Raw genomic sequence first — 9025 nt, forward strand, 5'->3', positions numbered from 1 at the left:
GAAAATTCTGTTACTAGACAGTGAATTCCTTAATTGCAAAAAGGATAATTTCTAATATATTCAAGGATGCAAAAGTTAATGCTAGGGCTGGAAATGTGGTCTAGTCTTAGAATGCTTTCCTAGTGTGCATGAAGTCTTGGGTTCGATTCCTCAGTACCACATCAATAGAAAATGCGGAATAGTGCAGTGGCTCAAGTGGTAGAGCTCTAGCCTTGTGCAAAAAGAAGCTTAGGAACATTGCCCTGGCCCTGTGTTCAAGGCCCAGAACTGGCAAAAAAATAAAGAGTGTTAGTATGGAAATCAGAAATGGGAGTGGTAACAAAAATAATAAGTGCCATATTTTGCATAACGAGGCCATGCCTGAACCTGAGACATAATGAGCTCTGTGAATCTGAGATGTTAACCAGAAGATATTTAATAAAATATATAAATAAACTAAAAAAAATAAAAAATTTAAAGAGCCTGTCACATGGCTTATACCTGTAATCTTAGCTACTCAGGAGACTGAGGTAGGAGGATTGCAGTTCAAAGACAGCTCCCCCAGCTCCAGCTCCCCCCCACCCCGCGCCCCCCCGCACCCCCCCGCGCCCCTCCCGCCCCCCCCACCCCCTTGCCCCCCCACTAAAGAACAGGAGACTCTTATCTCCAATTAATCACAAGAAAAAAGGAAGTGGGTCTGGTGCAGGGGTAGGGTGGTAGCCTTGAGCTGAAGTGCTCAGGGACAACGCCCAGGCCCAAAGTTAAAGCCCCATGACCCACAAAGAAAAAAAATAGAAAAAAAGTAAAAAAATGAGAGCATAATTAGATTTTATATCAAATTATTTTGATTAAATTTAATTTTGTCAGTACTGGGGCTTGAACTCATGGTCTTATATTTTGCTTGGATTTATCACTCAACCCTGCTGTTCTACCACTTGAGCTCTACTTCCATCTTTTTAGTGAAAGATAAGTCTCTTATATTTGTCTCACCTGGCTGGATTGCTTTTAACTGTGAGCCATAGATCTCAAACTTCCATGTAGACACAATTACAGGCATGAGTTACCAATGCCAGGATTTCAGATTTTTTTCCAGTCCTGGGGCTTGAACTCAGGGCCTGAGCACTATCCTTGGCCTTTCACAAGGCTACAGCTCTACCACGTGAGCGATAGCACAAGTTCCATCTTTTTTCTATGTATTCGGTACTGAGGAATCAAACTCAGTCTTTGTAGATGCTAGGAAAGCATTCTACATTAAGCCCAATTCCTGACCTATGGACTTCAGATTTTTAAGATGCAATTATTCTTTCATTTTGTCTTCTAAATCTATACAAATAATTTTGATTATCTTCCTAATGGATTAAAATGAATGCAAGAAATTACATGATAATTATAGAATATCAAAGCACAGCTGAATAGAGATCTTCATGAATTACAAAATACAGACTCTGGGTCAAATTTGGCCCTTGACCAGTTTTTATAAATAAAGTTTTATTGAAAGCCAAACACATCCATGAGTTTGCTAGATCTGTTCAGCTGATTTTTATTTGCCAGTTCGAGGGCTTAAATTCAGGGCCTGAGCACTGTCCTTGGGCTTTTTCAAGGCTAGAGCTCTATCACTTGAGCCTCAGCACCACTTTGGGCTTTTTCTATTTATGTGGTACCAAGGAATCGAACCTGGGCCTTTAATGCACGCTAGGCAGACACTCTACCACTAGGCCACACTCCCAGCCTGCTGATAGCTCATTTTGAGGTTCATTTTGTCATTACATGATTTCCCAGCTTAATTGTGAAAGCGAAGTTGATTCTTTTAAAATCATACAGATCATAACTACTTCATTATCTTATGCTGTGACATAAATGTATTTCAAAGTTATTGCCATTTGATCCCCACCTGCGTAGTCGCGCGTGGTTTACGCTAGGCACTTCTGCTGGGCCTAGGAGGTTCGGAGCTCGTTTATCCAAAGTCTAAGCCAGGACCGTCCTGGTTCACGCCGGCAAGATGGTGAAGCCCAAGTACAAAGGACGGAGCACCATAAACCCCTCCAAGGCCAGCACCAACCCGGATCGAGTACAGGGAGCAGGAGGCCAGAACATGAGGGACCGGGCCACAATCCGGCGCCTGAATATGTACAGGCAAAAGGAGCGCAGAAACAGTCGTGGTAAAGTGATTAAGCCCCTGCAGTATCAATCAACAGTGGCTTCTGGCACGGTGGCACGAGTAGAGCCAAATATTAAATGGTTTGGAAACACACGTGTGATTAAGCAGTCATCATTACAAAAGTTTCAAGAGGAAATGGATAAAGTTATGAAGGATCCATATAAAGTTGTCATGAAGCAAAGCAAGCTACCAATGTCTCTTCTCCATGATCGGATCCAGCCTCATAATTCAAAGGTGCACATTCTTGATACTGAAAGTTTTGAAACTACATTTGGACCGAAGTCACAGAGAAAGCGGCCAAACTTATTTGCAAGTGATATGCAGTCTCTTGTAGAAAACGCTGAAATGTCCAAAGAGAGCTATGACCAGGGCAAGGATCGAGATTTGGTAAGTGAGGACACTGGTGTGAGAAATAAAGCCCAGGAAGAGATATATAAAAAGGGACAGTCCAAAAGAATATGGGGTGAGCTCTACAAGGTAATAGACTCATCAGATGTTGTAGTTCAAGTTCTTGATGCTAGAGATCCAATGGGTACCCGTTCCCCTCACATTGAAGCTTACTTGAAAAAGGAAAAACCCTGGAAACACCTTATTTTTGTGCTCAACAAATGTGATCTTGTTCCAACATGGGCAACAAAACGATGGGTTGCTGTTCTCTCTCAGGACTACCCAACACTTGCTTTCCATGCAAGTCTTACTAATCCCTTTGGCAAAGGAGCATTCATTCAGCCTCTAACGGCAGTTTGGGAAGTTGCACACACACAAGAAACAGATCAGTGTGGGGTTCATTGGCTATCCAAATGTAGGCAAGAGTTCTGTAATTAATACATTGTGCTCCAAGAAAGTCTGCAGTGTGGCTCCCATTGCAGGTGAAACAAAGGTCTGGCAGTATATTACCTTGATGCGTCCTATATTCCTGATTGACTGTCCAGGTGTGGTATATCCCTCCGAAGATTCAGAGACAGACATTGTGCTGAAAGGAGTTGTTCAAGTTGAGAAAATTAAGACTCCTGAAGATCACATTGGTGCTGTTCTTGAACGAGCAAAGCCAGAATATATTAGCAAGACATACAAGATTGATTCTTGGGAGAATGCTGAAGACTTTCTTGAGAAGCTAGCTTTCCGTACTGGGAAGTTATTAAAGGGTGGAGAGCCTGATTTGCAGACTGTGGGTAAGATGGTTCTCAATGACTGGCAGAGGGGCCGGATTCCTTTCTTTGTCAAGCCTCCCAGTGCAGAATCTCCCAGCTCCCCTCAGCCTGTACCCTCCTCATCTTCAGAAGTTATCACAGAAGGGTCCCACAATATTCCAGAAGAGGAACCTGCAGAAAGCAAAGAGCCTGTACTTGAAAAAGAAGAGAACAATCCATGTGATGCCAGCTCAGAGATGCAACAGATCCTGGCCCGGGTTCGCCAGAACTTTGGAAAAATTAACGTTGTGCCTCAATTTTCTGGGGATGACTTGGCTCCTGTGGAAATGTCAGACATGGAAGAAGAGCTGGAGAGCTTTTCTTCAGATGAGGAGGAACCGGAGCCAGAGCCAACAGTAGACAAGGAAGAGGAGGAGGAGGAGGAGGGATCTCATCAGGATTCACCAGAAGAGCCTATAGGAAATGACACCAAAGCAGTGATTAGAGCTCTGGATGAAAAGATTGCCAAATACCAGAAGTTTTTAAATAAAGCCAAAGCTAAAAAGTTTTCAGCAGTCAGAATCCCCAAGGGGTTAAGTGAAAAGATTTTTGCAAAATATAAAGAACAAAGGAAAGCACCTGAAGAACAAAAAACATTTGAAGATGTGGATGATGAAGCACCCACCAAAAAGGGAAGGAAGCGGAAGGCACAGAGGGATGACGAACATTCAAATAAAACTCAGAGGACAGTGACATCAAAGGAACGGAGGAGAGCAGAACGACAGCAGCGATCCAAAAGAGTTGGTGTGCGCTACTATGAAACACACAATGTTAAAAACAGAAACAGGAACAAGAAGAAGAGCGATGACTCGGAGGGACAGAAACACAAACACAAAAAATTCAGGCATAAGCAGTAACGTCTAAAACGTTGTTTATTAACTTATACAAAAATAGTCAATTAAAGATTATATTCATTTTCTTCAAAAAAAAAGTTATTGCCATTTGTCTAATTCTGCATGTATAGGCGTGTGTGTGTGTGTGTGTGTGTGTGTGTGTGTGTGTGTGTGTATGCTTGCCATACTGGGGCAAGGTAATATCCCTATGCTTTTTTGCTCAAAAATACTGCAACCCTCAGATTTCAGACTTCTGAGTAGTTAAGATTAAGATTAAAGGCATAACCCAACAATAGTTCCAGGGTATTGTTTTTGCTTTTAACTTGGCCTTTTTTTTTGTCAGTCATGGGGTTTGAACACTGGGCCTGGGCATTGTCATTGTCCCTGAGCAATTCAGCTCAAGGTTACTGCCTTACCCCTTGTGCCACAGCATCACTTCCCATTTTCTAGTGGTTAATTGGAGATAAGAGTCTCATGGACTTCAGTGCCTGGGATTGGCTTTGAATTGGGATCCTCAGATCTTAGCCTCCTGAGTAGTTAGGATTATAAGCGTGAAACACCATGCACCAGTTGGTTTTGTTTTTATTTTTATTTTGTTTTGTTTTTACGTTTGTGCCTGTCCTGAGGCTTTAAATCAGGGCTTGCACACTGCCCCTGAGCTTTAATGCTCAAAGATAGTGCTCTCCCATTTGAGTCACAGCTCCAGTTCTGGTTATTTGTTGTTTAATTGGAGATAAGAATCTAACAGCCTTTCCTGTCTATGCTGATTTTGAGCCATGATCCTTTGATTTCAACCTCCTTAGTAGCTAGTATTATAGGTGTAGGCCATTAGCTCCTGGCAAAGTTGGTATCTTATGTAACAAAGATAGTGGAAAATAACCAAAGAAGCAAGATTTGAGAGTGAAGCAGCAAAAACCTCATAAGACATTGTGTTTACCCCAGGCACGGACTGAACACAACCAAGGTTGTCAGAGCACCACACACAGGTCCCTTCCAGGAGCAAAGTCCTGCTGGAGTTGCTTTTCAATCCTCAGCATTAACCTCATGTTTAGGAAAAACACACCTACATGAAAACTCCAGATTTTGTAAAATATTTGTAATCTTTTAGTTCTTTTTCATCATCAACTGACAATGAAAAAATCCTTTTGGGAGTGTGTCTCACAAACTTTCCTGTCTGGGATGATTTTGAACTTCTTTCCTCAGATCTCACCCTTTTGAGTGAAACACCAGTGCTTCGCTTGAAATAAACTTCTTAAAGAAATTATTTTCAATAAGCACTAATGTCTCATACCTATAATCCTACCTGCTGAAGAAATTGAAATTTGAAGATCTTAAGTCAAAGTCTGTATGGGAAGAACTGTAAGACTCTATTTCCAATTAAGCAACAACAACAACAACAAATAAAACAGAAATAAAGTCATGGCTCAAGTGATATAGCACCAATCTTGAGCAAAAAGGCTCTGGCTTCAAACCCCAGTACTGGCACAAATGGAAAATCAACCACCACCAACAACATTTCAGAAACAATCCATCTACGGGCTGTCATTTTTGTAATTATGTTTACAATTAACTAAAAGATTTTACCTTGACGCTCTGTAAACAATTTTATGATACTTTAAAAATATTTATATAAATCTAAAGTTGATATGTGTAAGAGTTTAGGTTTCAAAATGAATAAATCTATTATATAATGATCCTGGAAAATGCTTCATCTCTTTCTCTTGGCATATAGATATTAAATAATTATGGGCCTTAGGGAAAATAACAATGTATTAATTTCTAATTAACTGTAATATAATACACACTAAATGCAAATAAAATAATGGAGCATATACTTAGTCTCCTGCACCATGTAGATATAAAAATTTTTGACCTGTTTATGTATTTGGCACCAACTAAAATTTAGGGGTTACCATGAGACAAAAATTGGAACTGACTTTTTATTTTTTGGCTCAAGTCTTTGTTAGTGCTAAGTATAAGATTGTATTGAAGAGGTTTATAATTTAGAAGATGTGACTGAACATTTGAATATATATATGTCTCTCTCTATATATACATATATGTATATTTCACATACTGTGCATGTAAAATTAGAACCATGTAATGTAACATAAGACATATGTGGTGCTGTTAGTTTAACTTGAATTACTGAACAAGAATAGAGGTCTTTTCTCTGGCATTTAAAATAAAGGCAACCAATTTTCAAAAGGTTGTTTTTATGAATGTATATCAAAAAAATTCTGTTGCTCAAACAGCATCCGAAAAGTATAAACTGATGGAAGTCTGGGAGAAAATAATTGTCATCCAGAAATTGAACTTATATGAGATATGAGTTTCAATAACAATTAAGCTAGCATACAGTACTGTTTTTCAGTATGCTGCTCTGGCTGTCTGGATATGATTAACCTATTAGGACAAGATTGTGAGTTCATTAAGGAAATTAACATATTCCAGGTGCAGGATTTCATGGGGTCCAAGCCCATGTGCAAATGTATTTACTCATCTGAAACTAGGAAAAGTGTAATTTAATGCAGATGGGCAAAATAGAATTTAGTGAATACTACAATACTGTGGTATTTTACGCACACACACAGCTTGAGCTTTGTGCAATGTGTTTTAGTAAATTTGTTCTGCAGAAGCACTGTTTTCCATCAACAGAGCAGATACAGAATAGAATGTTGGCTTATTTGAATACATTTTTGACAAGAAACATTTGAATTTCAAGTTAATAGTAGATTAATGAACTTAATATTAAAACATGTAAATATTTATTTATTCACAAAAAAATGATGACCTGTTCTGTTGGGTTCTGTATTAGTTATATATTGATAAGTAACCAACGGACAAACCAAAATACCTTCCTTCTTTTTTCTTTCCTTCGTGTGTGTGTGTGTGTGTGTGTGTGTGTGTGTGTGTGTGTGTGTGTGCTGGTACTGGGGCTTGACTCAGGGTCTTGAGCTCTTGATTGGCTTTTTCATTCAAGACTGACATTCTACCACTTAAGCCACCTTCCATTTCCAGTAGTTTTGCAGTTATTTAGAAATAAAAGTCTCTCAAATTTCCTATAAACCTGACCCTAGTTGTCCTAATACCATTACCTGTTAATTTTTATATCATTATTGGCTAGGATTACAGTTCTGTATTACCAGTCCTGAGCTTGAGCTCAGGGCCTGAACACTTTCCTTGGACTTTCTCAAGGCTAGAGCTCTACTATGTGAGACTCGGCACCACTTCCAGCTTTTTTCTATGTATGTGTTAACAAAGAATTGAACACTGGTCTTTGTGCATGCTAAGGCAAGCACTCTACCACTAGGCTAAACTCTTGGCCTTTAAAATATATTTTTAAACAAAGAAAATTATGATGTTATTTCTAGGAAGTAAATAGGATAAAAAAGATAATATATATATATATCTTGCATTAAGATGAAATTCTTCATGGTATCCTCAGAATACTTTTAGCTTGTTAGATCTTTATTATTTTACAACTGAATTAATATTTTTCATTTGAAACAATGTCTAAGCTTTTCTTTTAATATATTTTCTTAATAGATCACTATAGGAAAGGGACTTAGAAGAATTCATGGTTGTATAGGAAAAATCACTTTTCTTGGGAAAAACAGTTTTTCTATTACTACTATTTTTTTCTACTTGTTTTATTTTCTAGTAGAAGAATATCTTTTTGATTTGCTTAATGAAATATCCATAGGTGTTCTGAATATACCAGAATTATTATTATTATATGTATGTTTTCTAAGCCAAGTCTACTTTTAATTATTTTAAGTAACTTTCACCTGCATAATCTATCAGTAAATGGTTATGAAAAAGTTAAAAGAAAAAATATCCAGCTGAAATTCAACTTCCCAGAGATTGCATTTGACCTAATTTTCCTTTAAAAAACATAAGCAGCAGCCAGGCACCGTGGCTCACGCCTATAATCCTATCTACTCAGAAGGCTGAGATCTGAGGATCTCGATTCAAAGGCAGCCAGGCACTAAAGAATGGGAGACTCATCTCCAGTTAACCACTAGAAAAAAACTCGAAGTGGTACTCAGGCTCAAAGGGTCGGGCAGTAGCCTTGAACTGAAGAGCTCAGGGACAGCACCCAGGCCCAGAGTCCAAGCCCAAGAACCAACAAAACAAACAAAAAGAAAAAATCACAAACAACTTGGCAGGGAGCCAGTGACTCAGGTGTGTAATCCTAGCTACCCAGGAGGGTGAGATCTGAGCTTATAGGTTTGAAGTCAGCAGAGACAGACAAAAATCCTGGAAGACTTATCTCCAGCTAACCAGGAAAATACCAGGGAGGTGTGGCTCAGGTCCTAAAGTACCACCATTGAGTAAAAATGCCAGGTGAGAGCATGAGTCCCTGAGTTCAAATTCCAGCCCTGGCATAAACAAAATAACAACAGCAACAAAACCCCACACAAGCATCTTTCAGTTTGTACTCCACTGGAAGATGCATATTCATCACATTGCAGTGCAAAGACTGGGACCCAGACTGGGACAAGGGATACAGACTAACCTCTCCCATTGAACATACTTGATTAAATTTACAAAGGTAGGAAGGAAGGAAGGAAGGAAGGAAGGAAGGAAGGAAGGAAGGAAGGAAGGAAGGAAGGAAGGAAGGAAGGAAGGAAGGAAGGGGAAAGAGAGAAAGAGTGAAAGAGAGAGAAGAGATAAAGTGAGAAGGAAAAAGGAGATAAGAGAGAAAGAAGGAAGGAAGGAAAGATAGAAAGGAGTAAAGAGAAAGGAAGAAAGGATGGAAAAGGTAGGAAAGGAAAGGAAAGGAAAGAGCAAGGAAAATTGAATCTTCACCTTTTGAAACAGAATATGAAACTTTTTTGTTAGTTTGTTGTGTTGCTTGA

At 39.2% G+C, this 9025-nt stretch overlaps 1 pseudogene; it reads left to right on the forward strand.

Moving 5' to 3' along the window:
• Positions 1-1888: 1888 nt before the first annotated feature.
• On the forward strand, positions 1889-4245 carry LOC150047190 (nucleolar GTP-binding protein 2 pseudogene; annotated as a pseudogene).
• Positions 4246-9025: the final 4780 nt, after the last annotated feature.

This window comes from Megascapheus bottae, chromosome 23, assembly GCF_031878675.1.
Source record: "Megascapheus bottae isolate mThoBot1 chromosome 23, mThoBot2.hap1, whole genome shotgun sequence".
NCBI classification, from domain to species: domain Eukaryota; kingdom Metazoa; phylum Chordata; class Mammalia; order Rodentia; family Geomyidae; genus Megascapheus; species Megascapheus bottae.